At 44.1% G+C, this 23029-nt stretch overlaps 1 pseudogene across 1 annotated transcript; it reads left to right on the top strand.

Moving 5' to 3' along the window:
- The first annotated feature begins 9378 nt into the window (after nt 1-9378).
- Nucleotides 9379-11945, top strand: LOC307069995 (chromobox protein homolog 1-like; annotated as a pseudogene). Its single transcript has 2 exons — nt 9379-9464; nt 11358-11945. The product of its transcript is annotated as a chromobox protein homolog 1-like (transcript).
- The last annotated feature ends 11084 nt before the right edge of the window (nt 11946-23029 follow it).

The following is a 23029-nucleotide window of genomic DNA, read 5'->3' as shown; positions in this document are numbered from 1 at the left end:
CTGACTGTGGTGGTGGATATATGAGTCTACGCGTGATAAAGTTGGATAGAGTTAAATACACACACGACTACAAGTAAAACCAGGGAAATAATAAGATTTGTAGATTGTACTAATGTCAGTATTCTGGTTATGATCTTGTACTATAGTTTTGCACCGGGGGGAAACTGGGTAAGGGGTACATAGGACTTCTCTGTATTATTTCTTACAAACGTATGTGAATCTACAAGTATCCCCAAAGAAAAAAGAAATAGGAAAGAAACATAAATCAGGTCATGTCATGCCCCAGGGGTGAAGCCATTCATTCACTAGCCTCCCATTGATTTTGCAATAAAACCGTCTGACTATTGACTAGGATGCAGTCCATGATCTGGTCCGTGCCAGCCTGTCCAGGCTTATGCTACCCTCCCCAGCTCTCCTGGTGCCAATCACAACCACCACCTCTTAGTCTTAAAGCAGCAAGATTTGCCCCCTCCTGGCTTTCATATGTCTGCTCCCTCTTTTTGCAAGGCTTTCCCCTGGCTCTTCCTATGGTTGCTTCTTTCATAACTTTCAGGGCTCAGCTTAAATGCCACCTCCTCCTTTCCTAACCACACAATTTGCACCCTCTCCTTTTGCTGCACAGGCCTAATCCCAAATTTGATTATCTTCTCACTTCTTAATCGTCTGTCTCCCCACTAGTTTGCAAGCTCCCAGGGCAGGGTGGAGGGTGTTCTGCTTGACTCTGCCATATATCCTCAGCGCCTGGCACTGAGCCTGGCACACGGTGAGGGCCCAGTAAACCGAAGGTTGAGTGAATGAATGAGTAGCCACGTGCCGCTTTGCCATCAGTGCTTTTTCGAATGATGCAAAGCCCTCCGTATAGTAGCTTTGGGCTCATGATGAGGCTCCTTTCGCTCCCCCCGCCCCGGCCGATTACTAAGGGGAAGGGTCGCCGGTGGGTCCTTCGGCGCCGCTCAGAACCACGGGGCTCCTGTAATCTGGGGCCGAATCGGGGTGCGCTCCGGACACGGGCCGCTTTGCAGGGGGTGCACTGGCTAGCGTAGGCCCCCGGTGAGGCCACCTTCGCTCGACTCTCTTTGTTGCTCCCATCTCCCCAGCCCCAGCCGCGGCTGCCTGCAGTGACTCGTGACTCCCCGCCGGCCTCGAGAGCTGCGGCGCGAGGGAGGGGTGGCCCCGGGCGCCCCCAGCCCGCCCTCCCCTCGGCCTCCGGGGCGGGAGCCGGCCCTCCAGGAAAGCGCTTGCCCCTGTCTCCTCGCAGCCACCTTCCCCGCGCGGCCGCGCCTTGCAGTCAGCGGGCCGCCCCCCGAGACGGGGGCACGTGGCCGCGCGGAGTGCGTGGCGCCCCCGCCCGGCCCCCAGCCTGGCCGGCTCCCGCACGCGCGCGCGCCCCGCACCGCAGCCCCCGCAGGCCGAGCCCCGGCTGGCGCACGCCCCGCCCCGCCCCGGGCCAGCCGCGCCCGCGCCCGCCCCCGCCCCCGCGCGCGCGCGCGCCCTCCCTCCCCGCCTCCCCCGCGTGCCCCTCCCCTCGCGCCCCTCCCGCGCCCTAGATCCACCGCCCGGCCGAGGGGGCTCAGTCCGCAGCCGCCGCCGCCGCCGCGCCTTGGCCTCGGTGCTGGCAGCGGCCGCCGCCGAGACAGCCGCGCGGGCGAGCATCCCCAGGCAGTAAGCCCGCTTTCTCTCCGCGTGTGCGTGCATGCGTGTGTGCCTCCCGCCCAGCGGGCCCGTGTCCCGGGGGAGCGGCTGCCCTCCTGCCCCGCCGCCGCCGGTCGCGGGCTGGCCCCCGGGGCGGGTATCTGGGGCCTCGGGCCTCGGCCGGCCGACCGGGGACGGGGGCTGCGGGATGGCCGGCCGCGGGGTCCCCTCCTCTGCCCTTCCGCCGGTGCGTGCCTCAGCCTCCCTAGGGCTCTCGCCGCAGGGGTGGCGGGCGGAGGGGACCGGGAGCGCCTGGAGGTGGGGGAAGCGGGAGGGAGGAGGGGGCTCTCCCTGGTTTCCTCTGCGGAATGGTGGGGAGTGGAGAGAGAGGGAAGGGGGCCCCTGGGCTTTCTGCCCAAGGATGGCGGGCAGTGGGGGGGGGCGAGGTGGGGGGCACCTCTCGGTTTTCTCAACGAGGATAGCCGGCCGGGTGGGGAGAGCGGGTGAAGATGAAGTGGGGTCTCCCCTCGGTTTCCTCCTCGAGGACGGAGAGGGAGTGAAGGGGAACCGGCCTCGGTTCGCACGACGAGGCGGGAGGGGGTGGGCGTGGGAGGGAGTGGAGGTGAGGGGCTTCCAAGGTTTGCTCGTCGGGGATGCTGTGGTGGGGAGGAGGGGCGGGGGAGCCGCGCTGGTTCTTCTCTAAGGGGATGGCGGGGGGTTGGCGAATGGGGGTGGGGAGAGGGGGGGTTTCAGCGCCAGCACGAAACCTAGAGAAGCAGGAGGAAGGTTTTGTAACATGGGTTGAGCCTTAGAAGGTGGGTTTTCAAAACTGCAGGGTGTGACCTTTCCGTCCCCAAAAGCGTGAAATCCCTACAAGGTGCCGTCTGTTCTAGGCTCTGGGAGAGAGGTTTCTGCTTTCGAAGTTTCTCTTTCTCTTCCATTCCTCGCGGCCTCTTCTCAGGCGTCCAGGACTAGGTGGAGGTTTGGAAATCAGCAAGGAAAGATTGTGTGTGGTTCGTGTTCGGTGCTATATTATCTTCTGCGTTTGAGACTGTGTGGGATTCTCAGGTTTGTTTTGATTTCCCTTTACAATAAAAACCCTGTACCAGCGAGACCCTTTGGGAAAAGAAGAGAACAAGGTTTATTAAGGGGACTCCAGGTTTGGTTTTTGAATTTCCTGAAGTGCAAGAGATACGTCGTTGTAGCATTTTGCTTGGCTTTCAGAAGACGTAGTAATAGAATTAACGTATGTCTTTGCTGGAAGTCCCCTATGTTCATTTAAATCATTCCATTGGGATTATCTGAGCCCCCTTTGGTTTGAATTTGGAATAGATCCAGATTTCCTAATTGGAGCCATCATTTTGTAATTGCCTGTAATTCTTTCCTGGGTTATCAAATCTATGGCAAGCTTATAGAGCAGCAGGAATAATTTTCTTTCGTTATCTTGATTAAGACAGTTTTAATGTAAATTTTATGTTCTTTGGAAATGTGAACATTTGCAGAATAGCATACATTTAAATTATGAGCCCCTTGGAATTTTGCAAAGCCTTTCCCTCCCCACCTCATCTCCAGGAACAGAACCCTCCCCATTCTTTACACTGAGGAAGCAAGGGCTTCTGGGATGGTAGCTTTGCCTTTCGAAACTCATGCTCATATTTGCTTAGGAAGAATACATATTGAAAAGGTTTAGGCCTTTAATGTGGTGATGCTCTACGTGCTTTCCCATTTTGGTTACATAAGGTTCCAATCTAGTCTTTACCTTCAGTCTTTAAAAATGCTTATTTAACATTTTTCAGAGCAAATATAATCTTTATGCAACAGGAAATTGGTCAGATACGCCATGATTTGTGTGAACCATCTACCAATAAGTATATAGTCTAAGACTACCATATGGATTCTGTAACCATATATGGTTTTTGAAATTCTAGGCTACCATTCCCATATTGAATTTTTGGAGAAGGAAAGCGTTTTTTTTTGTTTTTTTAACCAAGTCTAGATTTTTGAGTGAAACTTTTAAAAAATGGTGTAAGATTTAAATTGGGAAAATTCCTCTTATATGATACCAGGAAATTGAAGCTGATTTAATATGGATCAAATTAATGGACCACTTAAACATGATAATTTATTTGTGCACTGGAAATGATAAACTGGAAATGTTTTAAGTGGAAATGGAGGTTTTGGTCTCAAAGGTGGATGAGAATGCATTTATTGTTTTTTATAAATTTATTTATTTTATTTAGTTTTGGCTGTGTTGGGTCTTCATTGCTGCACGCGGGCTTTCTCTAGTTGCGGCCAGCGGGGACTACTCTTCGTTGCGGTGCTTGGACTTCTAATTGCAGTGGCTTCTCTTGTTGCAGAGCACGGGCTCTAGGCGCGGGCTTCAGTAGTTGTGGTGCACGGGCTTAGTTGCTCCACCGCATGTGGGATCTTCCCGGACCAGGGCTCGAACCCGTGTCCCCTGCATTGGCAAGCGGATTCTTGACCACTGTGCCACCAGGGAAGCCCCGAGAATGCATTTAAACACCATTATTTGCACCATTTCTAATGTTAATGTGATACCCATTCTATATACTGGGCAATGATCTTAAAATAATACTTTAAAAATACAATTTAAATCTGACTTTTTTTTCTCTTATGAATAGAATGCTGGAAGTGGTGAAGTCTTTTGCAGAGAAAAGCATGTGATGGTGGTTGGCCTTAAGTTTCTCTAGACAAAAGGAGTAAATGGAGTGTCTTTTACGCAGCTTTTTAAGAACCTGTTGTTTGCCCCGCGGGACTGGAGAAGGGGAACAAAAAAGACAACCTTGAACAATTAACAAAACTATGATCAGATATCTTTCTAAATATTCTTTAAATTTTTGCTCATATCCATTTGAAAAGTAATTTGTAAGTCAAGGCTTTGCGTAAGACATTGACTCTTACCTCTAAAGTTTTGACGTTAAAAAAAAAGAAAACTGTTCACTGAAGGATGGCAGCTAACCTCCTGAGGCAGATCCATCCCTGTTTTCCTGCTTCCCACCTCCCGGTTGCCTTCTTGCCCTCTTGTGCCAGCAACTTTGGCTTTTATAATCTTGTGGGAGTTGAACAAATGTTCGTGCTTGCTTGAACTTTGGGACTTATCTGTTTGGCTGCTTTCCCCAACTTTTGCCTACAAAATTTTTTTGGTTAATTGAATTTTCCAGTTGTTTGGGTTTGGAGTAAAAGGGAGCAGAGTGTAATTATTTTCTCTTAAAAGATCTTTTCTTTCAGCTCCTGTTGGACGAGAGCAAAGAAAGTTTTTCTTTTTTTTTTTTTTTTTGTCAACAGAGTACTTAATTAAGCAGAATATATGACCATTTATTTATTCAACCAACATTTACTGAGTTACCGCCTCTGTTGGAGGCTCTGTGCTAGGTGCCGGGATGCACAGTGGATAAGAAATGGCTCCTGCTTTCTGGTGCAGTTATTAAAATGAAAAATAGACAGTGAATTCGTTGTGAATAATCAAGAGTTGTCCAGAGCCTTTTGGACTTTAACATAGCACTTTATGTACAGTAAACATGCTTCAGCCATGCAAACTGGAACCGTTTCTTTCCAGGGTATTAGTCACTGCATAAATTCCATCTCACCTTCCCAATGAAGACATACTTTGTCAGTTTGGGTAATAACATGGTTTATAAGTCACCTTAAGGTCAATGGCCTTTTAACGTTTTATTTAAAGTAATTAGGACATAGCAGATTCCTTGATATTAAAGTTCAGCATTTTGTATGACTGTATAGAGTAGTGAAAAGTCAACCAGGCCAGCATTCCTTCCTGTGACTTAAAGCAGCTTCTGACAGCAAATTGGGCCAAAAAAAATATTTTTCTATGGTCACCTTTGAATTACAGGTACTAATGAATGATGGAGCCCAGAGGAGTAGATAAGACTAAATGGGAGGGCGAGTAAACCTTTGTCCTCCTGCAGGGCTGCCTACCGAGGTGGCTGAGAATTCCCATCTGCAGAAAGTGCTAGACGAGTGGTTTTTAACTGGGGCAGTTTTGTCCCCTAGGAGACATTGAACAATGTCTGGAGACAGTTTTGGCAGTCACAGCTTGGGGTGTGTCTAGTGGGTAGAGGTCAGGCAAGGGGCTTAAACATTCTAGGATGCAAGGGGCAGTCCCCCGCAATGGAGAATCATCTGACCCAAATTGTCAGTAGTGCTAAGGTTGATGTAATTTCCTCTATGAAATTCAGTAGAACTTAACTTCAGGAGAGTAGAGAACACTAAAAGTGTCTTGATGTGACTGAGTTGTTGGCTAAGCTTATTTTACTAGTCTTTAAAGTGACTAGTACCTGAGCATCGACCCAAATCATGAAGACCAATAGAAGCTACCATTTATGGTGCTTAGCTCTGTGCCTGGTACTTAGCTCTGTGCCAGGCACTTGTATACATTGTCTAGTCTCTTCATTTTTTAAATTAAGAACCAGGTTCAGAGAGGTAAAGTAATTTGCCCTCGGTTGCACAGCTGGGCGCGGTTAGGAGACATCAAAATTAAGATTGTCTTACTCCTCAGAAGTTCATGGTTTTGAGCACAGCGTCGTACTGTCTCCCTTGTGGTGTGCTCTATTCAAAGTCTTAACAAAATTAAAATTACTACATGTGCTATATATACCATTGAGTTTGCTGGAGAGTAATTAAAACCATGAACGTTAAACTTGATCATACTTGGAGTACGTGGCCAGGAGTAGGGGGCGAAAGGGAACTGGTTACTCGAAGGCTACTCGAAGGCCTACTCTAGTTCTAGAAAATATGTGGGTTGAATTTACACCCATTATGTAATTTGATCCTCAGAGGAACTCTGCAAAGTGGTTATGATGCACATTTCACAGATGAGGTTAGTTAAGTAACTTGTCTAAGATTGTATAACTCATAAGCGGCAGAGTTGGGATTTGAACTTCAGTCCTGTGACTAAGACACTGTCCCTTGCTGCCTGGTCTGGAGCTTGGGGTTGCTGAAGGGGAGTGAGGCGAGGACTCTGCTGCAGCGAGGTGAGTGACTGGTCCTGGGTAAAAAGTCGTTTTGGAGGTAATGTGTTGTAGACACAGATCACATCCAGGTGGAGAATGGAGAGGTGAACTATTATGCTATACCTTCCTCAACTGAGGAGAATTCAGTTGAACATGAAGTTTGTTCTAGAGATCTGCCCGCACTGAGCCTGCAGTTGTCATTTTGGGGAACTTTATTGTCTATCTTCCTTGAAAATTTTACTTTTTATGGTGGTGAAGCTGGAAGTTACCTAATTGTGTTTATATCCTTTCCGCAGCTTACCTTCAAACTTTTTTGGACTGTCGTATAGAACTTAACAATGATAGCATTTAGTTTTGTAGTCTTTGTACACAATTTAAACATTTGTTTTTGCTGTGGACGTTGTTTTTATAACAAGCGTCATCAAATTCATATTTGTGTTTTCCATATGGGGGGTGTGTTTTGTTTTGACAGCTAAATATTTATTTTAACTTTTGATGTGTTGTGTTTTAGAGCATAGCAAGAGGAAAAAAAAACAACCCAGCCCAATAGCAACCATATTTTGTCTGGAAAGCTTTTTTTTTTTTTTTTTTTTTTGTGGGTAGAAGAAGTACCTCATGTTTCATTTCATTTACTTTAAACTGGAAAGGAATTTTAACCATGCTTCTCAAGGGCCAGGATGCTGGAAGAAAAAGTTATTTAGATAAAACGTATGTTTTGATTTCCACGTAGGACTGTGAGCCATGGATTCTGATTATAATAATAATGTCCTGATTCTGACTACAGCAGCCAGCCACTTGGGTAATCAACCACTGTGTGCAGACACGCATTGTGATACTGTCTGATTTCATACCCCCCCCCATGATTTTAGAGTAGACTTGAGAGATCTGGTAGGACATGCAAGAATGCACTAATCCTTTTGAAAATCTATTTTTAAATGATAAGAGTGGTACTTTTTCATTGTAGGGAAATTTAGAAGATACAGACAAGCCTAAAAATAAAAATCAGTTATAATCCACCACCCAGAAGTTAGTGACAATGTTTTGTATTTCTTTGTTAAATGCAGTGATTTTTTTCATGGTGGACTCAAGTCCATTGCAGAATCTCCAACTTATAAGTGTAGTCTAAGGTTTTTTAAAAATTTTACCAATAGATCCTCTGAATTACTGTTGCATCTCTAGATAGAAGTCATGGTCATGAAGAGTGAAATGGGAACGCCACCTGAGAGTTAGAGAATGATCATGTGGCTTCCTCGTGTAAGCTCCTTAAAATTCTTCCTCCTCCAAGTTGAGTAGTAGAATTTCAGGGCTGGAAGGGTCTGTCGAGACCCCCCGCCTCGCTTTGTTTTAGAGATGAGAAAACTGAGGCTTAAAGGGGCCAAGCACCTGATCCAAGGTCATATGATGTGTTAATGTCAGAGTTCCAACTTGAAGTTTTAGGTCCTCCATAGGTAGGTAAGTTTTGATTTCCTAATTAAAAACTCTTCACAGCCAGAACTTTTTGTTGGCTTGTCCCTCAAAAGAACAAGTTATTATGGTGAAAGTATATTAACTGTATACTGAAGGATACCAAAAAGTCCAAGTTTTTCCTAATTTCAGAAAGTGATCAAAACAGTTGTTTGCAGAAACTTATCATATTATTTGCTTTACTGAAATTGAATATTAGTGGTGGGGAGCCTCTTTTGTGCATCTAGCCTTTAATTTCCTCTGGCCTAGGGAGCAAGTACAAGTACCAAGGCCTATGGAATATGCGTAGAGTCACAGAAATGCAGCAACGACTTCGTAAGAGTCTTTACACATACTAGCCTGAAAGACCCCAATTGGAGCCATCGCTGCATGAAAGTTTTCTTTTCCTTTATAAAATGAAATGTCTGTTAAAATTGTGGTAAAGTTCAAATTGTGGGAGAGAAATTGTAAAGAGTGCATTTGCTTCCAAACTCAGGTAGGAAGTTAAGTTGTAGCAAATGCTGGCACAAGCGCATGCGCGCGCACCCTCACATGCGATTGTTGTTTTAAATCTGGCGCTGTTAGAAAAAAAATAAGTTCTTTGGCTTCCCGCCCTTTCTTTCTTCGCCCTCTTTGTGCTTTCTGTAGCTGTGTGGGCCCCTCTCTCTTCGTGTCTCCTTTGCCTGGGTATCTATTTTACTCTCAGGGTGACCTTTTTTGGGTCCCAACGGACTCTGCCCACTTTAATTTTTCCGGGCTCCAGAGTCATCATCATGTTTACCTGCCACTGCGTCTTCCCCTTCCCGCATTTGCCAGTATTACAGTTACCCCCAACCTGGGCCAGGTCCGTTTTCCAGCCTAGGATGGTCAGGGAAGCTGCTCTCCAGAACAGGTGTCGGGTGAGATCTGGTGTCCCTTGATACAGAAATGTCACTGTTAGAATAGAATTAAACAAAATACATCTGGAGATTACATAGGCTGTGTACACATGTAAACCTGTGAACACAAAATCATCCCTCTTCTATGGCCAGGGCCCCAGCAAAGGCTAAAGCTACGTGAAATAATGAATATGGATACTCACTGCCAAGGGCTTACTGTTTGAACAAGTGAGAAAATTGTACCCTTGCCTAGGGGTGTGTTGTGAAGTAGTTTTCGGTCCTGTTCCTCATTATTGCCTGCTAATGAATATGTGCATTGTCAGCGAGCCACCAGCTCTTCCCAGCTTCCTGCAGTACACTGTACTTCTCTTCTGAAAATGGGTTTTGCTCTGTATTTAAACCAATGAGATTTGCTTGAGCTTCATTTTGGAACTACTATGGGTGTAAAATACACAGATAGAAGATACATGTGTACTGGCTTTGTAAGTGCAGTGAAACCTAGGAAAAGAAAAGAGCAGTCAAAGTAAGTCTTGGTTGCCAGCACTCTACATTTTGTGGGATTTATATTTTATTCACGCACCTAAAAACTCTGGTTCTAGGGGCAGGACAGGAATAAAGATGCAGATGTAGAGAAAGGGCTTGAGGACACGGGGAGGAGGAAGGGTAAGCTGGGACGAAGTGAGAGAGTGGCATGGACATATGTACACTACCAAACGTAAAACAGATAGCTAGTGGGAAGCAGCCGCATAGCACAGGGAGATCAGCTCGGTGCTTTGTGACCGCCTGGAGGGGTGGGATAGGGAGGGTGGGAGGGAGGGAGATGCAAGAGGGAGGAGATATGGGAACATATGTATATGTATAGCTGATTCACTTTGTTATACAGAAGAAACTAACACACCATTGTAAAGCAATTATACTCCAATAAAGGTGTTTAAAAAAATAAAATTAACAAACAAACCAAAAAAACCCCCCAAAAAACTCTGGTTCTTACATATATTCAAGGCATAAAATGTTCCATAGACCTTCTAATCATAAGAATTTGCAATATACACCGAGTTCTAAATGTGCTTTTCAATACTGAGGACATGATATATGGGAATGTAGAGATGTTACCGTCAAGGGTGTTTTGATGAGGATGGTACAAAAGTAAATTTCTCTGCTCGATTAACAAGTTTCGTTATTCACTTTCAGTTTTAGAGTGTGGATAAGGCTGCTTGGCTCCTGTCAGATTAAAAATGTGTGATTTATTAGGAAGAGGTTAAGGACTGGTTTTTCAGTGAATCTCTGCCGGGTCTAGTATTAGACTTTATTCTTGTTTGGGAAGCTGATGGCCAGCATCTGTCTATAGACATAATCAATCATCTGTACTTTCGTGTGACCAGTTGAACTGAAGTAACAGGTGCCCCCCCAGGTTTCTTAGAGACTAAAGAGTACACACACACACACACACACACACACACATAAATTCCAAAAAATTTTGTAACACTAAGCCATAGTAGTGGATTTAGACATTTGAATTAACAAAATTTTATGTTTTTCAGTAGTTTGTAAGAAACACCCTGTAAATAATGGTAGTTTCACATACTTAAAACGATTTTTATAAAAAGTCCTCAGGCAGATGGCTTCTAGAAGCTAAGGAGACACTTTAAGTTCCTTGTCAAAGATTCTACGTCTCCAGGGCTTTCCTGGTGGCGCAGTGGTTGAGGGTCCGCCTGCCAATGCAGGGAACACGGGTTCATGACCCAGTCCGGGAAGATCCCACATGCCGCGGAGCGGCTGGGCCCGTGAGCCATGGCCGCTGAGCCTGCGCGTCCGGATCCTGTGCTCCGCAACGGGAGAGGCCACGACAGTGAGAGGCCCGTGTACCGCAAAAAAAAAAAAAAAAAAAAAAAAAAGACTCTACGTCTCCAGATGCCAGGGTCAGTTCAAATTTTCAAATTCTAGGCCCTTCCCTCCTAGGCCATAAGATGCAGAATTTTCCAATGTAGTAAGCACACCTAACCACACTAAGGAAAGAAACCAAGCAGCCAAGCTAATAGGAGGTGAAAATGTATACTTGCATCTACAGATAAAGCAGTCGGCCTTTGTTAGAGACACTTTTTAAATATTAACTCCCCCCCAATTTATTAAAGAATAACTAACAGATATAATTGTATATAGTTAAAGTGTACCATATGGTACAATGAATAAATCTATTTTAAATAAGTTACAATAGATAGATGAGTTTGGGATGAACAGATACACACTACTGTATACAAAACAGAGGTTCGGCTGAGGGGAGGGCCGCTTCAGGGAGGGGTTCAGCCGCGGTCAGCAGGCTTGTTGCTTTTCTGGTCGCCACTCCCCCGGCCAGCCCGACAAGATGCCCGACAAGATGTGCCAGTAGCGTGGCACTGATTCCTCTCTCTCTGAGCAGCCTCACCCTTTATACCGGAAAGCTGGAGGGCACCATGGGGAAAACACAACAAGAAGAAAGTGGAGGAGGTGCTAGAAGAAGAGGAAGAAGAGCAAGTGGTGGAAAAAGTTCTCGACCGTCGAGTGGTAAAGGGCCAAGTGGAGTACCTCCTAAAGTGGAAGGGGTCCTCAGGTGAGGACAGCACATGGGAACCAGAAGAAAACCTGGATCGCCCCGGCCTCATTGCGGAGTTCCTGCAGTCACAGAAAACAGCACAGGAGACAGATAAATCAGAGGGAGGCAAGCGCAAAGCTGATTCTGATGCGGAAGATAAGGGGGAGGAGAGCAAACCAAAGAAGAAGAAAGAAGAGTTAGAAAAGCCATGAGGCTTTGCCCGGGGTTTGGAACCAGAGCGGATTATTGGAGCTACAGACTCCAGTGGAGAACTCATGTTCCTGATGAAGTGGAAAAACTGATGAGGCTGACCTGGTCCCTGCCAAGGAGGCCAATGTCAAGTGCCCACAGGTTGTCATATCCTTCTATGAGGAAAGGCTGATGTGGCATTCCTACCCCTCGGAGGATGATGACAAAAAAGATGACAAGAATTAACTCTCCTGACTACCAGCCCCTGTCACATCTGACTGTGGGTTTCAGGTGGGGAAAGAAGGAGTTCTACTTGTCTTGACACCATAGAGGTGGCTTGAGAAGATGTCCTTTGAAGAGCCAGTATAGTTTCTGTGCCCTACAGCAGCCCAAGTGCTTTAAAGCCACTCCATGCTGTATAGTTTGCACACCCATCCCAGTGGAGGGGAAGGAGGGTCAGTGTTTCAAGGCAACCCATTCTGAACTTTGCTGAGAAAAGCAAAGGGCCTTCTATGAAGGACAAAACTTGCAGAATGGGATGTGGGAGAGCAAAAGATACTGTAGGTCTTCAAAGAGCATCTCCACCACCCACAGCCTCCTTCCCAATAGTGTTAACTCTGCATTTTTACAGCGTAGCATGTGTGTAGTTTTTGAGTAGTACAGGTGTATTATTTGGGGTGGGAGGGATGATGTGGGAAAGAAGGGAGATGGGTTAGGGTCATTTTTGTTAAAATTTGGGGCCTGATGGGGGAAGTGGTGAAACAAAGGAAAGAACAACTAATGATGATTTGGTTCTGTGTCCAGAATATTTCATCCTTTCAAAAAATGTCATTGGCAACCTAAATGAGGACTGTGAGATACTGTTTAAAAGCTGTGAGTGCCTGAAACTTAGAAGCCAGGGTGAACCCTGCCTGAGCTTAATGCTGTTCCCAGCAAAGGACTAAGCCAGTTAAAAAGTTACCAAAGCTGTCGTCTGTGGGATGGAAGCTGGTTGAGGAGGAAAAGTCTTATTGGAGTGTATATGCAGGCAGGTCATTCTGTCTTAGAGGTGCTAATTCTTGAAATTGACAAGAAGACCCTTTCTTTTCCAATTATGAAGTTATAAATATCAGCTTCTCCACCCGAGCCACCGGCTGAAGTATTTGGGGAAGGGCAGAGGGTGGTATAGGAGGTGGGAGAGTAGGGAAAGGCAAGGGCCGATTCTCTTAGGATGGAAAACTCTTGGAGCCTGTTTTTTGAACTTTGAAACCATTGGTGGCAGGGTTCAGTCACTGACAGCACAAGTTCACTGAATCACTTCAGGAGTTGAATGATTTCTGAAGCCCTGGTCTCAGGAGAAGATTAAACTTTCATACTGGGGCAGTGGTTCACTTTAAAACAAAACAATTTTTTTAATCCTAAGAATTAACTAAAACCCAAAATGCTGTCTTGAATCATGAGATCCATCAGTTCTTGACATCGTCTAGACCTGCATCTAGAACTCCATTGTAAAATCATTTTAGGCATGTGTTAGGTTTCTGTTGAAACTTTTGTTTAACTGTTAAACTTCATACCAACACTGTCAGTTTTTGTCTTAATGAAAGTATAGGTTTATTAAAAAAAACAACAAAATAGATAACAAGGACCTACTGTCTAGCACAGGGAACTATATTCCATATCTTGTAATGGAAAGGCATTTGAAAAAGAATAGATATATTCATATATGGATAAGTGAATCACTTTGCTGTGCACCTGAAACTAACACAACATTGTAAATTAACTATACTTCAATTTAAAAAATGGTTTAAAACATAACAAGAGAAAAGAAAAAAATGAAGTGTACAATGTGATGATTTGATATACATATACATTGTGGAATGATTATCAAGATAATTTAATACCCACTGTATGGAGTATCATTTATGTACAATAAACTGCATCCAGTTAAGGCATACAACTTGACGAGTTGCGGCAGAGGCCTAGAGCCTTTTGCAGCGCATCCTTCCCCAGGCAACCACTGATCTGCTTTTGTGTGAGAGCTGCTTTCTAAACTTAGATTTGAAAGTTTGTGGATCTTTCTCAATCCAAAGACCAGCTATAAATCCAGAACGCTGTTTTCTTCTCTATATTTAAGATCAAATAATATGACAAGGAGATTCCAGGTCTGACTTCTTAGAACCTTTTCCTGGTGGCCTAAAGGCGGGTACTTAAGATTTTGCCTGCAAGTAAACCACAGTCTCTTTATTGAATAGCCTCATTACATACTTGGATTGAAGGGAAATCAGAGCCAAGAGAGAAACAATCCTGATAAAACAGAGAAGCAGTATATGTTCTCTGAAGTAGATCGGGTGAGATGTCAAATCCCCCAAGGACAGGACAAATAAAGTAATTTGAATTTTGCTCCACACTTATTCATAAATTAAAAATGAAAGCATCAGAATAAATGTTTTACACCTGTAGGTCTGTACCTCCAGCTAGTGTGTGTATGTAATCATTATTCAGGAATAACCCTATCCCTAGAGCCTTCCAAAAGATTTGAAATGGGTTTCAGAGGGAATTTTCAGTGGATGGAAGGTGTACCATCTTTACACACTTATGTGCAAAGCCGGCTTTTAACATGCTGAATGTTACTTTCCCATTGATATATTCAGTTGAATGAATGATCAGGCAATTTAAGGGCTAGAGTATTGAGACGCAATTTGTCCCTTCCTCACTCACCCCCTCAAAATAATTCATGTCACCGTCCTTTTATGTCTAGCTGGCTCTCCTTTCCATTGCTGCCGCTCTGTCCTGCATCTAGTGTCCATCTGCCACTCCTGATTTCTACTGTTTCTGCCCTTCCCTGCTTTCCTTTCCCAGTTTTCTTCCTCCTCTTTTCTGTCTCCCGATGCTACTTCTCTTACGCTGCTCTGCTTTCTCATGACAAAGCTGTTTTTATAAATGTCTCCAGACCAAGTCATCAGCAGACTAATTCCAACATGTCAGATGTCATCTTGGAGACTGTTTTTCTTACTTTTTGTTTTGTGGTCCTAGAATTTCTTCAGACTCCTTTTTTTTGGGGCCATACTGGAGGTCTGAGAGTTGTGAGTGGTTGGTTTTCACATAATCAAAGTTGAATATGTTTGCAGGGCTATGTTATAGTCAGTCTTTGAAACCATGAATCATTGAAAAGAAATGAATGATGTACATTACAGCGTTCCTGTGAAACTTGCCTTTACAAAGCTACAGCAATTAAAATGGTCTTGAGGTAAGGAGATTTATTGTTCCTCAGAATGTACTGGAAAGGTTTTTTTGGTTTGGTGTTTTTTGTTTGTTTGTTTGTTTTTGGCCACACCATGCGGCTTGTGGGATCTTAGTTTCCCTACCAGGGATCAAACCCAGGCCCTCGGCAGTGGAAGTGTGGGAGTCTTAACCACTGGACCGCCAGGGAATTCCCGGAAAGGGTTGGGTTTTTTGTTTTGTGTCAGAAAACAAAAAACTTCAACATTTGTCAAAATCTACAGAATGCACAGCAGAAAGAATGAACCCTAATGTAAACTATTGACATTAGTTAATAATAATGTATCGGTGATGGCTCATCAACTGTAAAAAACAAAAAATACAGTAATGCAGGATATTAAAGATAGAGGAAACTGGGAAGGAGGTATTGTGGAGGTATGTGGAAACTACTTTCTGCTTAATTGTTCTGTAAATCTAAAACTGCTTTTAAAAAATCTGTTATAAATCTATTATTTTTCACTTGGGATTCAGAAATACAATGAATATATCAGTCACTTTTTATTATTAATTTGTAGATACAAGTGCAGTGTTTGTTTTTAAGTACTAGTAACGTAAGAGAAGTGCCTCTTTGTGAGTGCTGTAACTTGTACCATGGGTTCCCTGAATAGTGAAAATGTGAGTTCCCGGGAGAGCTGCCTGGCGCTGTTCACCACTGTCTGGTTGCACAAGAGTTACTGAGCAGGTTAGTGTGAGCACCTGCGTTGGGACTTTGTCTGTCTGCCACCACTGGGGCATCGTGCCATCTTTGTGGTGGAGTGGAGCCCTGGGCTTGACAAATTCCGTGCTCTACAACCCAGTGAGCCCTTTCTTGACCCTTGCATTTGTGGTAGCACTAGCAACAGTGACAATCGGTGAGCTCATGCCAACTCTTGCAGCCAATATCCAGGTCAGAGTTTGATTGCTTTCAGCCAAAGGCTGTTGCTTGGCTTGTAGTAGCATGGACCTGAGACCAGAACCTCTGGGCAATTATTCAGCGTGGCCAGTGTGACAGCAAAGCCATGTGAAAAGATGAGGTCTTTTAAGGTCTTATTGCCAATGGTTTCTGTATACTGGAACTGGGTGGTTCTTTCTTTTTGACCTGGGTGATTCTTATGAGCAACTACAAGTACATGTTGCTTCCTTGAGTTGGCTGTGTAAACAGAACATTCTCTGTAGGCGTTAGTAGGTGTGGGAGGGTGGTCAGGCCTGAGAAGGACATTGAGGCTGAGGGAGACAAGCAACCATTGGGATGGTGTTAAAGTCACTGGAAGAGGAAAAATTGAGAAAGCATCAAGAATTGGAATATAAATGACGGCAGTCAAGGAATCAAGGAATGGATGTCTTGGGAGTATGGTTGTTCATGGAATGCGTCCATCAGGTCTGTGATTAGACCCAGGGTCAAAAACTTCATGCAGTTAGCTGCGAAAATACTCATGAAGGAGGGAGTTGGTTATAGAGGTCACCTATTTAACTTATTAAATTGTATTGTATATCGGAAGAAGATTTTTAATGTATGGATCTGTTACGTATGCTCATTGTTATACCTGTTATTAGAGAAGCTTTCAGGTATTTTTTTTTCTTGATTCACTGCTTGACTGGTCGACTGTACATGTGGTCCTACCTCTGTTGGAAGCAGCAGATTTTAACGGGGGGAAGGGGAAAGAGGGGACAGAGAGAACCTCTCCCTTGAGCCACAGTCCATGATGGAAGCTGGGGATTCCAGTTTGGCTGCCAAGATCACGGGTTACTCTGGGCTGGTGGTCAACCAAGTGGTGGCACAGCCGCTGCATTCCTTGTGGTCACCTTCACGGTTGACACCAGGTTCTGTGAGCTGACATGATTGTACAGCACTTCCTGTCCACTGTAGAGGCGGCAGAAGTAACCGAAGCATCCTGTGTTTGCCCCACAGGTGTAGACAGGCCCGGTCAGTCAGGAGGCCTGCCCCAGTCATGCTCCTCTCAGCCAGGCTGCTGGAAATAGCTCGAAGGCCTGCGGAGGTGCAGTGGCGATGGCAGGCAGGGCGGGTACGTCACAGCGTCCTCTTGCCCCCTGTTGCTCACCCAGTCGCTGCTCGCTGCCATTTGGCTGCTCTTCATCTCCCTTCCCCTCTATCTCCTGTTTACCCTTGATTCAGTTACTTGTGGATTTTCTGTTAAGGAACAAGGAAGCAGGACCTCAGCACCAAAAAGTCAGGGCCCCTTGGCTGAAGCAGTCAAGCCCAGACTTCCCCCACTGCCGGGCTGTTACAGCTGTGTGGGCCTGTTGGGTGTCAGATGGAACTTGTAAAAGTTTCCAACATATAACTTGAAAGTTGATTTGTGTCACCTTATAAACTTATCGTTCCTTCCACTTTTAAAACCCTATAATTTTCCTTTATGTGTGTGTTATTGTCCCTATAGCAGACACTGGCTGCGTGCATGCCGATGTGAAGGATTTATTCTACGGCTGATTGATTGGAGCAGGGCTGCCCAGTGGCCAGCATGTAAGGAAACAGTTCATAGGGTACCAAAGGCAGCTTCTAGAGTATGAGTCCGAACACTTCCTCAGATGAAATCAGCAAACGTTTATTGACTGCTTGCTCTATGTGCTAGATGCTGTGGGGAACGTCAAAAGCAAAAAGGATCTCTTCAAGGAAGGAATATCCATTCTAATTGGAGAAGCTGTTAGAGACGCATTAAGGATGTGGTGGAAAGAGTACTGAACTGAGAGGGTGGAGGAGGGAGTCGGGAGTGTTGAATCCAGCCCAAGTTCTACCAATAACCATCTGATCCCCTGGGCAAAGTACTTCCCCTCAGTACTTAGTTTATAAAAAGGTCTTAGTTTATAAAAAGGGAACCAGACTGGGTAATCCCTAAGACTTTCTATAGATTGGTTCACAAACAAATGGGTTCAAAAGGTAAACAACAGTACAAGGCAGTCATAGGATTCCAGAAGACGGTACCTTCTCTTTTGCCAAATGAAGTATGCATATAATAGTTACTATTATGTGTAAATGATACATATATTTATACTGTATAATTATACTAATTATGACTATAGACCAGTATTTCTCAAAATAGGGCCAGCAGCATCAGCATTACCTGAGAGCTCGTTAGAAATGCAGATTCAGGGGCCCCATCCCAGACCTACTGAATCAGAAGCACTGGGAATGCAGCTCAACACTTTGTGTTTTAATAATCCCCGCCCCCCTGGAGGTTGTCATGCCCACTAAACTTTGACTGTGGGCTCTAGGAATTCGGGGCGGCGGTTCTCAAACTTGGCTGCACATTAGATACCTCTGGGGGAACACGGGGGGGCACCGAGACGTTACTAGTTGCTCTGGCTCCCCAGGTGCAGCCAACTTGAGAATCACTGGTGTAGGGACGGTGGCGTGCACCCGAGCACCTGTTACTCAGTAGGGGTGACAGAGCTCAGAGGCACGGAGTCGGCCAGAGCCAGAGTTGAGTGTGGGAGAAGGGGAAAAGTGGGTTTGAGTATGACTGGAAGGCCTTGAATTTCATGCTAGAAATTTGGCCTTTAGGTTACAATGGAGGAAAGTTGGGGGGAAAGGGAGTGATCCGTTCAAGGTGGTACATTTGAAAGGTTATTCTGGCGGTCCTATGAAGACAGGAGTGCGTCCATAGTCAGGAAGTCTGGTGAAGTAGTCTAGGTGTGAAGTAACCATGAACCAAATTACGAATGTAGAAATGTGATTATAGGGAAGAAAAAGTATGAAAGCTCTCTTGCAGGACAGATGGCTAGGATTTGGTGATAGCTGTGGGGTGAAGGCAGGGTTAGAATGAGTCTTTGGCTCACGAGTTCCTCTCTTCTGGGACAGCCCGTGCTCTCCAGATGCAGCTCTCAGAATCGTCAACGTTTTATGCATCTGTGCTTATCCTTTGTCCCTCATTGCTTTGATTTTGGAGTCCTAATTTGGGGGATGGGTATTCCCCAGTGACTTATAGAAAGACACAAATTATAGTCGTCCAGAAAGCTACCCATGGTCATTGGGGCGGGGGGAAAAATCCTATTTCTCTTGATGAAAGAATGCTTGGAGTTGTGGGAAAGTTGTAAACTTGGCAATGACTAATTCAAGCCTATCAGTCAATTAAGTGAATTTTTATTTTATCATTTGTTTTATTTGGGAGCTGTTGTAATAGTCACTGAAAGAACATCAATCTCCATATTTTTAAAACAAAACAAAAATACCATTGAACATTAGGGCAAAGGGCAAGAATTTCGAGGTTTTACCTTTTGACTTTAGCAAATATTTGCTGCTCCATTTTTCTAGCTGGATTTCACCATTTAATTTGTTTTTGGTTTGGGGCTTTTGGGGTTTTTTTTTGCATTGTTCCTACTTGTTCCTCATGCCTGATAATTTTAGTTCCCTTTATTCTGTTATTGATGGCTTTTTTATTCCTAAGTATTCTTAATGTTTTATTATTATTCTTTTTGTTTTTCTCCTTTTCTTTAGTCTTATAAAGCTCATTAGCCAGCAGTTATGTAAAGACATATGCAGAAAATACGTATAGTCTGGGTTTTTTTTTAACCTTTTGACCCCTTCACCCATTTCCCCACCCCCTGCCTCTGGCAACTGCCAATCTGTTCTCTGTACCGATGAGCTTGTTTTTTGTCTTTTAATATTTAGATGCTGTGTATAAGAGAGATCATGCAGTATTTGTCTTTCTCTGACTAATTTCACTTAACATAATGCCCCGGAGGTCCATCCATGTTGTTGCAAATGGCAAGATTTCCTTCTTTTTATGTCTGAGTAGCATTCCATTGCGTATACATGTACTGCATCTTCTTTATCCATTCATCCATTGATAGGAACGTGGGTTGTTCCATATCGTGGCTATTGTAAGTAGTGCTGCAGTGAACATGGGGGTGCAGATATCTTTTTGAGTTAGTTTCTTTGGATAAATACCCAGAAACAGAATTGCTGGATTATATGGTAGTTCTATTTTTAATTTTCAGAGGAACCTCCATACTGTTCTCCATGGTGACTGCACCAATTAACATTCCCACCAACAGTGTACGAGGGTTCCTTTTTCTCCACACCCTTGCCAACGCTTGTTATTTGTGGTGTTTTGATAATAGCCATTCTGACAGGTATGAGATGATATCTCATTGTGGTTTTGATTTGCATTTCCCTGATGATTAATGATGTTGAGCATCTTCTCATGTACCTGTTGGCCATGTGTTTGTGTTCTTTGCGAAAATGTCTACTCAGCTCCACTGCCCATTTTTTTAATTGGATTGTTTATTTTGCCATTGAGTTGTATGAGATCTTTGTATGTTTTGGATACTAGTTCCTTATCAGATACATGATTTGCAAATATCGTTCTCCCATTCCGTAGGTTGCCTTTTCATTTTGTTGATCATTTCCTTTGCTGTGCAGAAGCTTTTTTATTTTATGTAGTCCCACTTGATTATTTTTGTGTTTGTAGCAAAAGTATTCTTAATGTTTTAGTGTGCCAGTTAAAAAGGAACGCGTGTATTTTTATTTCTTACCCCCCCTTTGTGACCACAAATTCTTTAAATTTGCATCCAGAAATGGCCCATCGAAATTTCTCCTTAGAGCTTATTTGGGGCCTGGTGGGCACACTGCTTACCTTTCATCCTTTTGTTAGTTTACAGGTTGTGCCATATCTGGAAGGAAAGACCTTTTATTGCTAGTTGCAAACCTGTAACAGCAAATTTGATATTTTAAAGCGTTCCATATATTCCAGTGCAATATTTTAAAATGGTCACCACTCTTAACTTTGGAAAAGTTGTACACTTTTTAGTTTTCTGAAGGAACTATAAAAATCTAAGGATGAATCTAGAAGGATCACAACTTGAAATGTGTAGTATATCTAGTAGATACCTTTTAAAAATATAACCTCTCTTTTCCCAGACTGAGTAAGGATAAAACCTTTCTCTTTCCAAATTTTGAAGAATATTATATCATATAAAATAATAAATGTAGAAACTTGTGTGGAATAAATGGTCTTCCAGACATAGTATAGAGTATATTATACTCAGTCTAAGGACACAAAATTAGATTTTATTATATTTCTATAACATAATATCCTCTTGGATTTTGTTTATTAAGTTAATGTGCTGGTAAAGACTTGATGATGTTGCAGATCCTGATTATGTTGAAATTATTAAAATGAGGCATCTTTTATCTGAACCATTTATTTATACCAATTAATTATTTTGCCGGATAAGAGCCATTTTATCAGTTCTTCTGCTAAAGGAAGGAAGCCAGTGGCCATCTCGTTTGTATTTCCTGTTGCGTGTTATGGTAACATTTCAAATGTGTTTTTGGATGGTGCAAATGCCGATGTCTCTAATGACCATAGCAGCGTAAGCCTTTGAATCGAAGCAGGATAAATGAGAAGTCTAAGCGGCTGCTCAGCACCGTCACAGCTGTACCTAATTAAGAAGGTATTTGGGGTTCACTGCTCTTTGGTTTCTTAGGTAGGAGAGAATATTCTGAAGGACATGATTAAGGAATGGTTACCATGACAATCGCATTCAAAGAATTAGAGGAGACAGTGAATCTATGGGGCTCACCCATTTTGATTGATTCAACTGGTCTTTTAGATTCATTCAAACAGCTGCTGTCTCTGAATTTTATTTTCCATGTAATTCACCCAATTGATTGGTGATTTGGGGATCATTTCAGCTTGGCTGTCCATAGTGATAGGACTGACAGTGTCTGTGACCAAAATACCATTGTTAAACCTGAAGGAGAGTGATTGTGTATGTTAAATGTCACTAGAACATAGCTTCTGGCTTCTGGAATAACATAAATGGTTTGTCTAATTTCACTTATTAATTCTGTCAGGGTGGGATAAGATTAACGTGATTTATTTTAAAGCATGACTGACCCCAAAGTGTTTGGGTTTTATTTTGGATTACTTTGCTGTCATCACATTTTACCCAGTGTGTTTGGCTGCTGTTCTGTTTTTACTCTTTGACTTGCGCAATATCATCAACACAATTTGTGCTATGTCTGGTCAGAGCCACAGTTACACACTGCAGATTGAAAAGTGTACATAACTCTACGGCTCTGAGTGCCTTTATCCCCAACTAAATGTTAAGTGGGACACAGTAAAGTGAACTGGACATAGAAATGCTGTTAAAATCTTGCTGTACGTTTTTATCTTTCTTTGTGGGCTAGTTCTTGATGGTGAAACTATGAACTGTGCAACTCAAGACTCCTCTGGCAGGGGCCCAAGTTGGACCCCCATGCAAGAGCTCTGCCTGCTCAGCCTTTGGGCCTTTCTCTCTTCTGCCCTCTGGAGGGCATCAGGGAATATGACATTCAAGGACTTCCTCTGCGAGGAAGAGCAGGCATCTTGGTGCGGTTACTAGATGCCAAGTTCTCTGGCCTCCCCTGCCCCATCAAAGCCTGAATTTGCAGAGGTAGGGAGCAGACAGAGAGAAGGCAGGGAAGGTACTGGCAGGGTTGGGGTCTCAGGGAGGAAGCTCTTCTGGTTCTTTAGAGAACGGGAGTCCTTCAAGTAGAGCCCAGCATTATTCAAATCCATCCCTAGGAAAAATTGGTTCTGAAAGGGTGAGTAAAATGGACTAGTATAATAAGGCTAGAGTGTGATGGATTCAGGTTCAAAGTTTAAGTTGGGTTCGATCTAAGTAGGGGTACATTTGGGACCAGGTATCTGAGGCAGCATATGAAATGGTTATCCAATTTTGATAACCTTTGCACTCTGCGCCTGCTGTAATAGTAGTGATAATTATATATCTCATATTCAGTGAGTACCTTGTATGCGTGAGGCCTTGTTAAGTGCTTTATACGCACTGCCCTGTTGCCACCTTACAGCCTCTCTGTGAGGTCAGCTAACATGAGGTTCACAGAGGTTGTACAGTTAATATGAGGCGGGGCCAGTATGTGAACCCAGGCAGTCTGACTCTGGCGCCCTTGCTATGAACAGCTGCGCCATGCTGCATTCTCCCCACAGCTGCATGAAAGGGTGTGGCACCTTCTAGAAACTGAGTTCTGTGTGAGTGGGGTGTGGGTGGTGGGGGAAGAGACTGAGCCAAACCTTTTGTGTGTACATACCATGCTAAGTCCTGGGAGATAGAAGAGAAATCAGGGATTT

This window comes from Hyperoodon ampullatus (assembly GCF_949752795.1).
Source record: "Hyperoodon ampullatus genome assembly, contig: scaffold_355, whole genome shotgun sequence".
In the NCBI taxonomy this organism is placed as follows: Eukaryota; Metazoa; Chordata; class Mammalia; order Artiodactyla; family Ziphiidae; genus Hyperoodon; species Hyperoodon ampullatus.
Note: the sequence above shows the minus strand (reverse complement) of the source record. Positions and strands in the feature narration are given on the sequence as shown.